We start from the raw sequence: 12,518 nt of genomic DNA on the forward strand, positions 1-12,518 counted from the left end.
ATTTTATGCTTCTTGGTGCATTTGTGCATGAGATCAGTTTCTTTATTTGTCTTTCTGTTGCTTCATTGTTAGTGTATAAGAATGCAACTGATTTCTGTACATTGATTTTGTATCCTGCAACTTTGCTGAATTCATGTATCAATTCTAGCAGACTTTTGGTGGAGTCTATCGGATTTTCCATGTATAATATCATGTCATCTGCAAAAAGTGAAAGCTTAACTTCATCTTTGCCACTTTTGATGCCTTTGATTTCCTTTTGTTGTCGGATTGCTGATGGTAGAACTTCCAACACTGTGTGAAACAACAGTGGTGAGAGTGGACATCCCTGTCATGTTCCTGATCTCAGGGAAAAAGCTCTCAGTTTTCCCCATTGAGGATGATATTAGCTGTGGGCTTTTCATAAATGGCTTCTATGATGTTTAAGTATGTTCCTTCTATCCCAAATTGCTCGAGGGTTTTTATTAAGAAAGGATGCTGAATTTTGTGAAATGCTTTTTCTGCGTTGATTGACAGGATCATATGGTTCTTATCTTTTCTTTTATTAATGTGATGTATCACATTGATTGGTTTGTGAATGTTGAACCAGCCCTGCATCCCAGGAATGAATCCCACTTGATCATGGTGAATGATTCTTTTTATATGCTGTTGAATTCGATTTGCTAGTATCTTATTGAGAAGTTTTGCATCCATATTCATCAGGGATATTGGCCTGTAGTTCTCTTTTTTTGCTGGGTCTCTGGTTTAGGAATCAAAGTAATACTGGCTTCATAGAATAAGTCTGGAGGTTTTCCTTCCCTTTCTATTTTTTGGAATAGCTTGAGAAGGATAGGTATTATCTCTGCTTTAAACGTATGATAGAACTCCCCTGGGAAGCCATCTGGTCCTGGACTCTTATTTGTTGGGAGATTTTTGATAACTGATTCAATTTCTTCGCTGGTTATGGGTCTGTTCAAACTTTCTATTTCCTCCTGATTAAGTTTTGTAAGTGTGTGGGTGTTTAGGAATTTGTCCATTTCTTCCAGGTTTTCCAGTTTGTTGGCATATAATTTTTCATAGTATTCCCTGATAATTGCTTGTATTTCTGAGAGATTCGTTGTAATATTTCCATTTTCATTCATGATTTTATCTATTTGGGTCATCTCCCTTTTCTTTTTGAGAAGCCTGGCTGGAGGTTTATCAATTTGTTTATTTTTTCAAAAAACCTACTCTTGGTTTCATTGATCTGCTCTGTAATTTTTTTAGATTCTATATTGTATATTTCTGCTGTGATCTTTGTTATTTCTTTTCTTCTGCTGGGTGTAGGGTATCTTTGCTGTTCTGCTTCTATTTCCTTTAGGTGTGCTGTTAGATTTTGTATTTGGGATTTTTCTTGTTTCTTGAGATAGGCCTGGATTGCAATGTATTTTCCTTTCAGGACTGCCTTCACTGCATCCCAAAGCTTTTGGATTGTTGTATTTTCATTTTCGTTTGTTTCCATATATTTTTTAATTTCTTCTCTAATTGGCTGTTTGACCCATTCATTCGTTAGTAGGGTGTTCTGAAACCATGCTTTTGGAGGTTTTCCATACTTTTTCCTGTGGTTGATTTCAAGCTTCATAGCATTGTGGTCTGAAAGTATGCATGGTATGATTTCAATTCTTGTATACTTATGAAGGGCTGTTTTGTGACCCAGTATGTGATCTATCTTGGAGAAGGTTCCATGTGCACTTGAGAAGAAAGTATATTCTGTTGCTTTGGGATGCAGAGTTCTAAATATATCTGTCAAGTCCGTCTGATCCAATGTATCATTCAGGGCCCTTGTTTCTTTATTGACCATGTGTCTAGATGATCTATCCATTGTTGTAAGTGGAGTATTAAAGTCCCCTGCAATTACCACATTCTTATCAATAAGGTTGCTTATGTTTGTGAGCAATTGTTATATATATTTGGGAGCTCCCATATTCGACTCATAGACATTTATAATTGTTAGCTCTTCCTGATGGATAGACCCTGTGATTATTATATAATGCCCTTCTGCATCTCTTGTTACAGCCTTTAATTTAAAGTCTAGTTTGTCTGATATAAGTATGGTTACTCCAGCTTTCTTTTGACTTCCAGTAGCATGATAAATAGTTCTCCATCCCCTCACTTTCAATCTGAAAGTGTCCTCAGGCCTAAAATGAGTCTCTTGTAGACAGCAAATAGATGGGTCTTGTTTTTTTATCCATTCTGATACCCTATGTCTTTTGGTTGGCACATTTAGTCCATTTACATTCAGTGTTGTTATAGAAAGATACGGGTTTAGAGTCATTGTGATGTCTGTAGGTTTCATGCTTGTAGCGATGGATGTCTCTGGTACTTTGTCTCACAGGATCCCCCTTAAGATCTTTTGTAGGGCTGGTTTAGTGGTGATGAATTCCTTCAGTTTTTGTTTGTTTGGGAAGACCTTTATCTCTCCTTCTATTGTAAATGATAGATTTGCGGATAAAGGATTCCTGGCTGCTTATTTTTTCTGTTCATCACATTGAAGATTTCCTGCCATTCCTTTCTGGCCTGCCAAGTTTCAGTAGAGAGATCGGTCACGAGTCTTATTGGTCTCCCTTTATATGTTAGAGCACGTTTATCCCTAGCTGCTTTCAGAATTTTCTCTTTATCCTTGTATTTTGCCAGTTTCACAATGATATGTTGTGCAGAAGATCGATTCAAGTTACGTCTGAAGGGAGTTCTCTGTGCCTCTTGGATTTCAATGACTTTTTCCTTCCCCAGATCAGGGAAGTTCTCAGCTATGATTTCTTCAAGTACACCTTCAACACCTTTCCCTCTCTCTTCCTCCTCTGGAATCCTAATTATGTGTACATTATTTCGCTTAATTATGTCACTTAGTTCTCTGAGTCTCCCCTCATACTCCTGGATTTTTTTTATCTCTCTTTTTCTCAGCTTCTTTTTTTTTCCCATAATTTTATCTTCTAATTTACCTATTCTCTTCTCTGCCTCTTCAATCCGAGCTGTGGTCACCTCCATTTCATTTTGCAGCTCATTTATAGCATTTTTTAGCTCCTTCTGAATGTTTCTTAGTCCCTTGATCTCTGTAGTAATAGATTCTCTGCTGTCCTCTATACTTTTTTCAAGCCCAGCAATTACTTTTATGACTATTATTTTAAATTCATTTTCTGCTATATTGCTTAAATCGTTTTTTGATCAGTTCGTTAGCTGTCGCTACTTTCTGGAGTTTCTTTTGAGGAGAATTCCTCCATTTTGTCATTTTGGATAGTCCCTGGTGTGGCGGGGAACTGCAGGGCTCTTCCTCTGTGCTGTGTGGAGTAACTTGCATTGGTGGTTGGGGCTGCAGTCTGACCTGATGTCTGTCCCCAGCCCACCACTGGGGCCACAGTCAGACTGGTGTGTACCTTATCTTCCCCTCTCCCAGGGACAGGACTCACTGTGGAGTGCTGTAGCCTCTGTCTGGGCTACTTGCACACTGCCAGTCTTGTGGTACTGCTTTGATGAGATCTGGCATATTAGCCGGGGTGGATCCGCAAGGTGCACAGGGGCGGGACGGGCAGTCTCAGCTTGCTTTGCCTTCGGTGGTCCGCTTCGGGAGGGGCCCTGCAGCACTGGGAGGGAGTCAGACCCACCGGAGGGATGCATCCACAGAAGCACAGCGTTGGGTGTTTGTGCGGTGCAAGCAAGTTCCCTGACAGGAACTGTACCCTTTGGGATTTTGGCTGGGGGATGGGCGAGGGAGATGGTGCTGGTGAGTGCCTTTGTTCCCCGCCCAGCTGAGCTCTGTCGTCCGGGGCTCAACAATCTCCCTCCCGTTGTCCTCTAGCCCTCCTCTCCGAGCAGAGCTGTTAACTTATAACCTTCCAGATGTTAAGTCCCTCTTGCTGTCAGAACACAATCTGCCTGGCCCCTCCACTTTTGCAAGCCAGACTCAGGGGCTCTGGTTTGCCGGCAGGCTGCCCTTCTCCGGCTCCCTCCCGCCAGTCTGTGTAGCGTGCACCGCCTCTCCGCCCTTCCTACCCTCTTCCGTGGGCCTCTCCTCTATGCTTGGCTCTGGAGAATCCATTCTGCCAAACTTCTGGCGGTTTTCTGGGTTATTTAGGCAGTTTTCGGTGGAATCTAAGTGATTAGCAGGTGAGCCCAGTGTCCTCCTATGCCGCCATCTTCTCCAATCTCCCACAAATATTCTTTTTTTTTTTTAATTTTTTTTTAACGTTTATTTATTTTTGAGACAGAGAGAGACAGAGCATAAATGGGGGAGGGTCAGAGAGAGAGGGAGACACAGAATCTGAAACAGGCTCCAGGCTCTGAGCGGTTAGCACAGAGCCTGACGCAGGGCTCGAACTCACGGACCGCGAGATCATGACCTGAGCCAAAGTCGGACGCTCAACCGACTGAGCCACCCAGGCGCCCCTCCCACAAATATTCTTAATGGCAGCTAGAATGGCAAACCTTTACAGCAGGTTTTGAATTTACTTTGCCCAGATACATCGGAATAGTATATATGGCAGCTGTCACTTTATGAAATATATTTCTTAAAAAATAAGACTTGAAAGTCAAAATTACTCCTTGATCCAGGGGCTGTAGAATGGATGTTGTGTTAATGGGCATGAAAAGAACAATAATTTCATTGTACATCTCCATCAGTGCTCTTGGGTGACAAGGTAAATTGTCAGTGAATGCTAATACTTTGAAAGGGATCTGTTTTCTGAACTGTAGTTCTCAACCATGGGCCTAAAATACTCAGTAAACCAAATTATAAACAGATGCGCTGTCATCCATGCTTTGTTGTTCCATTGACAGAGCACGAACAGAGTGGATTGAGCATAATTCTTAAGGGCTTTGGATTTGCAGAATGAGAAATGAGCATTGGCTTCAAGGTAAAGTCACCAGCTGCATTAGCCCTTAACAAGTCACCCTGTCCTTTGACTTCTCCTCTCTAGCTATGAAAGTCCTGGCATCTTCTTCCAATAAAAGGCTGTTTAATCAACATTGAAAATCTGTTGTTTAGTGTAGCCACCTTCATTAAGTATTTAACTAGATCTTCTGGATAACTTGCTGCATCTTCTACCTCAGCTCTTGTTTCCCCTTACACTTTTATGTTATGGAGACAGCTTCTTTCCTTAAATCTTGTGCACCAACCTTTGCTAGCTTCAGACTTTTCTTCTGTAGCTTTCTCACTTATTTCAGCCTTTGTAGAATTAAAGAGTGAACTTTGTCCTGGGTTAGGCTTTGGCTTAAGGGAATGGTGTGGCTGATTTGATTTTTTATCCAGACCACTAAAACTTTCTTCAGGTCATAAATAAAGCTGTTTCACTTTTTAATTTGTGTGTTCACTGGAGTCACACTTTTACTTTCCTTCAAGAACTTTTACATTTGTATTCACAACTTGGCTAGTTGTTTGATGAAGGAGGCCTAGCTTGGCTTTAGACATGCCTTCCTTAGCTTTTGATTTAAGATGAGACACTTGTGACTCTTCTTTTCACTTGAACACTCAGAAGCCATTGTAGGGTTATTAACTGGCCTAATTTCAATATTGTTGTGTCTCCGGGAATAGAGAGTTTTGAAGGGAGAGAGAGAGAGAGAAAGTAGAGTAGGATGGCTGGTCGGTGGAGCAGTCAGAACACACTTATGTTGCCATCTTATATTGGTATGGTTCTGATATGCCCCGATTCGAGAGACCCCCGAAAACAAACCACCAGAGTCCAGAGTCAAAGCCAAGCGGCAAGGGTCATTTATTGCAGGTTCAAACCCGGACCTCCGCACACTCATTACCGGTGACACTAAGCGGTCCCGAGCGAGGATCTTACAGCTTCTTTTATAGACAGGCACAAACAAGTTAGGGATTTTTCATGGTTACAGAGCTGTTATTGGTTGACATTTAAATTTGAACACTCAGCAGAACTTGATTGGTTCCCGCCTTTTTTTCAAACCACTCAGCAGAACTTGATTGGTTCCCGCCTTTAGGTCAGACCACAACCGGGCAGCCCTGGCTGGTTCTGGGAACTGGCTGGGGCGGGGGGGGGGGGGGGGGGGGGGGGGGGGGGGGGGGGCAGTGGGGGGGAGGTCTTTTCTTTGCAGTTGTGAGTACACCTGGTAATTTTTCTCTTAGTCTCTCAGTTCATGGAACCCCTGAATAATTACAAGAGTAACATCAAAGATCCCTGATCACAGGTCACCATAAAAAATATAAAAATAATGAAAAAAGTTGAAATATTACAAGCATTACCAAAATGTGACACAGAAACATGAAGTGAACAAAGGCTGCTGGAAAAATGGCGCTGATAGCAAGGCTGCCATAAACCTTTAATTTGTAAAACAAAACAAAACAAAACAAAAAAACCCACAAATCTGTGAAGTGCAGTAAAGCAAAGAGGAATAAAATGAGGTATGCCTATATCTCTTCCACAACTTCCACTAGGCTGCTGAGCATTGCTGTTGAAAATCACACAGCTGTGTGGGTTGTATTTTTGTTATTGTTTTTGTTTTTGTTTTTTGTATAAATACGATTTAGTATTTAGTATTTTTGTTAGTCTTCAGCACCATTATTACAATCTTCTACTTAGATCTTATTAGCTGCCCTATATTTTTCTCTTAGACTTCAAGCATGCCATGCTCCTCCCTCTGGGCCTTTGCTCTCCCATTGAATCAGTAATTTTCAGTCTTGACTACACATTAGAATCAATGGGGAGTTTCAAAAACTTTTGATGCCAAGTCCATACCCAGACCAATTAATTTAGGAAATTTGAGGGGTGGGACCTAGGAATTATTTTTGTTTTAAAAAGATTCCCAAGTGATGCAATTGTGCAGTGAGGTTTAAAGCCACCACCCTATATAGACACATGCTTTGCTTTCTCAGTTTGTTTTATGCTCAAACTATCACCTCCTTGATGAGGATTTTCTGTCCATTCTATCTAACTTATAGTCCTATTTAACTTTCTGTTTCCTTTCTCTACCTTATTTTTCTTTACTGCAGGTATCATTTACTAGATCAATTACTGTAATCTATTTTATCATTCATTGTCTACCCTTTTCTCATGAATGCAGGCTTCATGGGGTCTTCATATACACAGTACCATACACATATTACATAACATTATTAATGGTAATTGGAACCAAAAGAATGGATGAAACTGCTTTCGAACAGTATATATCAAGAAAAGAGGAAATAGAACAGAACCCCAAGAAACTACATTTGTGGAATCAGTGGAGTTACTTCTCTTAGGTTTCTTAGGTTTTTTGTTTGTTTTGTTTTTTGTTGTTGTTGTTTTATGTTTTATGTTTTTTTTTCCCCCACTGCCATATTCCACATCTGCATTAGGACCTCTCATATTATTTAACAAAGAGTTGTTGTATGCAATTCCCTAGTGCGGCTAATCCCAAATTCCACCATTTTTCTCTATCTCCTTTCTAACCATGCTTCTTCACTATTAGAATATAACCTTGCCTCTCAAATAACAGAAAACAATTACATATTATCAATGATTGGAACCAAAAGAATGGATCAAACCCAGAGAGAAGGCATATGTAGAAAAGAGGGCCTAGAACGGAATCCCAAGCATGCAGGGAATTGGTGGAGTCACCCCATTTTTTATCTCCTTGGGTATATCTCTTTCTCTGCCTAGGTTTTCATGGTTGCTGTTCCCCAATATTCCATTCATGGCTTTTTACTATTTTTTTTTTTTCCTGTATAATCTTCTAGACTCATCTCATTTATACCCTGGCTTCAGTGACTACCTGTAATAGATTCTCTTAAATTTTCATCTCAGGGCATATACCTGTCCCAAATGTCAGATCTATGTGTACAGTGGCTTTTATGATATCTTCACCTTCACATCCCAAATTTTCCTGAACTCTCCCAGTAAGAGCCAGGTAATGCTTCTGTTTTTCTTTGTCATGTATTCATTTTTCTATTGTAGAATTTTCACCTGGGAACATAATTATTTATTTCCTTGTCTCCTTTACTAGGTCATAAATTTCTTGAGGACACACTATGTTTCTTATTTGTATATTTCCCAGGGTTTGCCATCTAGCACACAGTAATCACTTAGTAAAATTTTTGTGTGTATGAATGCATGCATTTAAAATCTACTTCTGTCATTGAACATCTTATTTCTACCTTTAATATACAATTCTTAGTAGGAATTTGAGTTATTGATGAAAAGTTTGAAAAATTTTAGCTTGAGGACTGAGTCCTGTGATGTGCTATTCGACACTTCTCTGGAACATTGCTGATCTACTTTTGGATTTTGTTGTACAGTCCACTAATAATATTTTATGCAGTCTGTGGTTCTCTAATCTGGTCCTGGAGGATATAACCAAAAATGTTAAATTCTTTACTGAAATCATAATCAAATATACATGACATAGGAGTGTACCTCCCCATAACACAAATTTTGACATAAGGCAATTGGCAGTTGATATTTGAAGTGTCTTCAAGCCAGCACCTCATTCTCAAGCAGGGATAAACTAAAATTCCGATTTTCTAGGGGAGAGGAAAAGTTATGGAGGGGAGCAAAACAGCAGGCAACTAGGTCTTAAAGAATAGAGAAGCTGAGAATGAACATGTCCCTAATATTCTCTCCTCCCAATCTCCTTAGATTGGGTTGACAAAATAAAGGTCAATTAAATAAGCCTTTGAATTGTAGCAACTCCCTCAGAAGTGACAGTTAGCCAAATTTCCACTACTCCCTGGATATTTGAGCTAGAGGGGCAAATGCTGCTAACTGGTACCAAACCATAGTTGGACCCACGTTGGATATTGATTACTGCAGCTAGAATCTAAGTATTCTTTCCCACTCAAAGTGGGGTACATGGATTTCACACACACACACACACACACACACACACACACACACACACACACTATTGACTATTGAGAGGAAGGGAAGGGGATTTTATTAATCAGAGAGGAAAGTAAAGTACAAGTATACCAGTTAGGGAAGACTTACTACCATGAGTTTGAAAATTTTAGCATAATTTGAAAATGAGATGGCTTCCCTATTGATAGAATAAAGTTGACATAAAATATGAAGTCTTGTGTGTGGGTGGCTCAATTGGCTGAGTGTCTGACTCTTGGTTTTTGCTCAGGTCATGATCTCATGGTTGTGAGATAGAGCCCTGCGTTGGGCTGCATGCTGAGCATGGAGCCTGCTTGCGATTCTCTCTATTCCTTTCTCTCTATCCCTACCCCCCTCTCTAAATAAATAAACATTAAAAAAATTTTTAACTCTTAATGTTGATTCAAGAGCCAAAGAGAGACCCGGCTAGCTCTGTTGGTAGAGCATGTGGCTCTTGATCTCAGGGTTGTGAGTTTAAGCCCCACATTTGGCAGGTAGCCTACTAAAAACCAACCAACCAAACAAACAAACCCAAATTAAAACAAAACAATAAACAGCTAAAGATACCTATGGTTGTATGGTCCTGAATTTGTTTGTGGAATGGGAAAGACACTTGAGTCTTGTTCTTAACTGATAACTTGGATAGATGAGAGGCAGGCACTTTACCCTTTAAGTTTTTCTTCACTATGGCTTTGATAAAAACATTTGGCTTTTTTTTTTACATTTCTTTATTTTTTATTTTATTTTTAAAAATAAGCTGGAGGATAGTATAGGCTTCATCTGTTCACTTTTTCTTTAAAATGTTAGTAATTGTTCAGTTATTTTAATTGATTTGAGAAATGATGTCTTTTGGACATAGTCTAAGATAGTTGTCAAGTTTTTTTTAAGCTATGAAATTTGATGTTAGTAACAATGTGTTAGATCACAAAACAACAAAACATTAATCTGGTAAGATAATTAAGACTTTTTAGCTTTCATTAGACACCCTGTTTATTAAGCCTTATATTACCACAACTTGGCAAGAACTTTAAGCATTACCAATGCTCTTTGAAATTTCTTGGAAAAATTTTCTCTTCACTTTGCTTCTGATGACACATTTTGGTAAATTATTTTGTCATTTGTATCCATTTCTAGTTTTTCTTTTCTAACAGTTGAGTTATATCTTAGAGAATGTCATTGGTGGTAGAAGGGTAGGGATTGCCATGACAGTTGATGAACAATTTTGGTTGATTTTACTGAAAGTTAAAGTTGACAATGTTCATCTGGAAAGCAAACAGTTTTGACAATTAAGGGATACAAGCTGTGAATGTTACATCTAGCGGTTCCAACTATAATGTGTTGATTAGAGCTGTTTCATGAATCCTTCTCAGGAACAGCCCGAGTGTTATGTACTGCTTACAAGGAAAATGCAGTCAGTGTATTTGCCATCACAATGTGCTGATTGCGGCAGCTTGCCCAGAGCTAAACTTCCTATAATAAAAACTTCTGGACTGGAACATGGTGATGGCATTTATGTTATTTGCCTCCTAAGTTGTTTCTGCCCTATATAAACCCAATGCTAACAGTTCTCAGTTTGAGAACCTCAGAGAGCTCTGTCACTAGGTACTGTTGAGGTACTGCTGAGTTCTGTTGTGTTGATTCATTGAAGAATATGTTAGCTGAAGTCTTGCAGTGAACAGTGGAATCTGGATCTTAAGTAGCTGAAGGCGCTGGATTAAAATGGCTTACATCTTTTGACTTTGTCCAGATCATTGTATGGTACTCACTTTGATAGATGCCTGTCAGTAAGGCTGTTGACTCAGTGAATTCCTTGTCCTATGGATCCTTATTACCTTCTAAAACAGCATTAAGTCAGGGAACTTAGACTTAACCAGACCAGCATGATGCTTAAGAAAATTTGGAGAAGTCTCAAGGGAAAATGACTAAACCAGTTTTACAAATGTAGTATCCCTTAAGAAATCAATTGGAGATTAGTTCTAGGAAGTGCCCATGTTTGTCTGCATAGGAGGCTGCATAGATCTCCTGCACATATTCCAAGGTCTGTCTTCAATTGTCCCTTTTTAAATTTCTAGGAATAGCAATGCCTTTGAATGCCTCCTAAAGGAACTGGTTGTGGAGATAAGCCAAAATTAAAAAGAGAATAGGAAAGAATAAAGGTGAAGGGAGTAGGAAATTTGAGATAGAAAAGGTGAGGGATGAGTGTTGAAAGCCTTAGCAGTGGTTAGGTCCTATACTTGTAAGGACAATCAGTAGAAGAGTTGGATCTCCTTTTGCTCAGAGAAGATAAGCGTTTTTTATTTGCCAGCTTTCACTGCATTTCCACTGTGTTTTTGGATCACACACCATGTGAATAAGGTTCTTTTATCACTCTCAGTGAAACTGTTATCATCACTTAGCATTACACTGTGAACAATCCTTTTGAAGGCCTACATTTGGAAGTAGCACATGGAATTTCAGCCCTTGTATTATTATTTTTTCTTGTGTTATTTTTTATTGGATAACATGAAGAAGACCTATGACAGATTTTCTTTGAGAGAGACCATGATACAGCTTCTTTAGAGTTTTTAAATGGTCTTACTAATAAATTTGATCCCTCAGATAATATCCTTGAGTGAAAGAATTAATTTCCCTAGTCATAAAAAGAATACAGTACTTTTTTTTTTAATTAGGAACTTTAGAAAACCAAAAAATTAAAAGGAAAAAAAAATCTACCTATCATCTCACCACTCAGTCATGACCACTCAGGACTAGTTAAGAGTTCTAAGTGGTCCTTTATTTTCCTAAGTCTTGCGGCAGTGAATAACTTAAAAGCCTGAAGTGTTGTGCCTGCTTCCGTGGATCCTATTTTAATTTTTTTTTTTTAATGTTTATTTATTTTTGGGACAGAGAGAGACAGAGCATGAACGGGGGAGGGGCAGAGAGAGAGGGAGACACAGAACTGGAAGCAGGCTCCAGGCTCTGAGGCATCAGCCCAGAGCCCAACGCGGGGCTCAAACTCATGGACTGTGAGATCATGACCTGAGCTGAAGTTGGACGCTTAACCGACTGAGCCACCCAGGCGCCCCCGGTGGATCCTATTTTAAATAATACCTAGTAGATACTTTATTTTAACTAATGTTTCTATGGGTCAGTAATATTTGAATAGCTATAATGACTGCATTTAAATTCATTTTATTCCAAATTCATGCAGTATTTAGCAATTCTGTAATGAGGAGATTACAGAGAACTCTAATGATTTCACTGTTTTACATCTCCACTTACTACATTGGGTCTCAAACAGCAATAATTCTTGACCACAAAATGTACATGCCTAGTAATTAATGACTTAAACTGATACATATACACATTTGCTGTAGTATATAAATGTTCTTCATGCAGTAGAATATCATTGGTCCTATTTTTGGCATCCTTGCACTTGAGTTTCCTTACAAAATTGTTTATGCTTGTATTTCTACTAGGATGTAGATTCTAGATCCCTCAATTGTAGAAGTTGTTCATAGTTTGGGCATGTACATGGCATATATGTGGGGTGGGTGTGGAAACAGGAAAACGGAAGCTTTGTTTTTATTTTCTTGAAAAAATGCAGATCCAAGTTTGTGCTAATTTTTACTAATGAGAGATCAACTATACTTTCTAAAGACTAATATTCAGAAGAGTCAAGGAGAAACTGGTTATACCCTTTAAATTATTTTTGCA

The 12,518-nt window shown here is 39.1% G+C and overlaps 1 protein-coding gene across 2 annotated transcripts in view; it reads left to right on the top strand.

Moving 5' to 3' along the window:
• The window catches only part of MACROD2 (mono-ADP ribosylhydrolase 2), a 2,046,639-nt gene that overhangs the window by 340,314 nt on the left and 1,693,807 nt on the right, over window positions 1-12,518 (top strand). The gene's annotated exons all lie outside the window — the stretch shown is intronic.

Source organism: Leopardus geoffroyi, chromosome A3, assembly GCF_018350155.1.
Source record: "Leopardus geoffroyi isolate Oge1 chromosome A3, O.geoffroyi_Oge1_pat1.0, whole genome shotgun sequence".
Lineage (NCBI taxonomy): Eukaryota > Metazoa > Chordata > Mammalia > Carnivora > Felidae > Leopardus > Leopardus geoffroyi.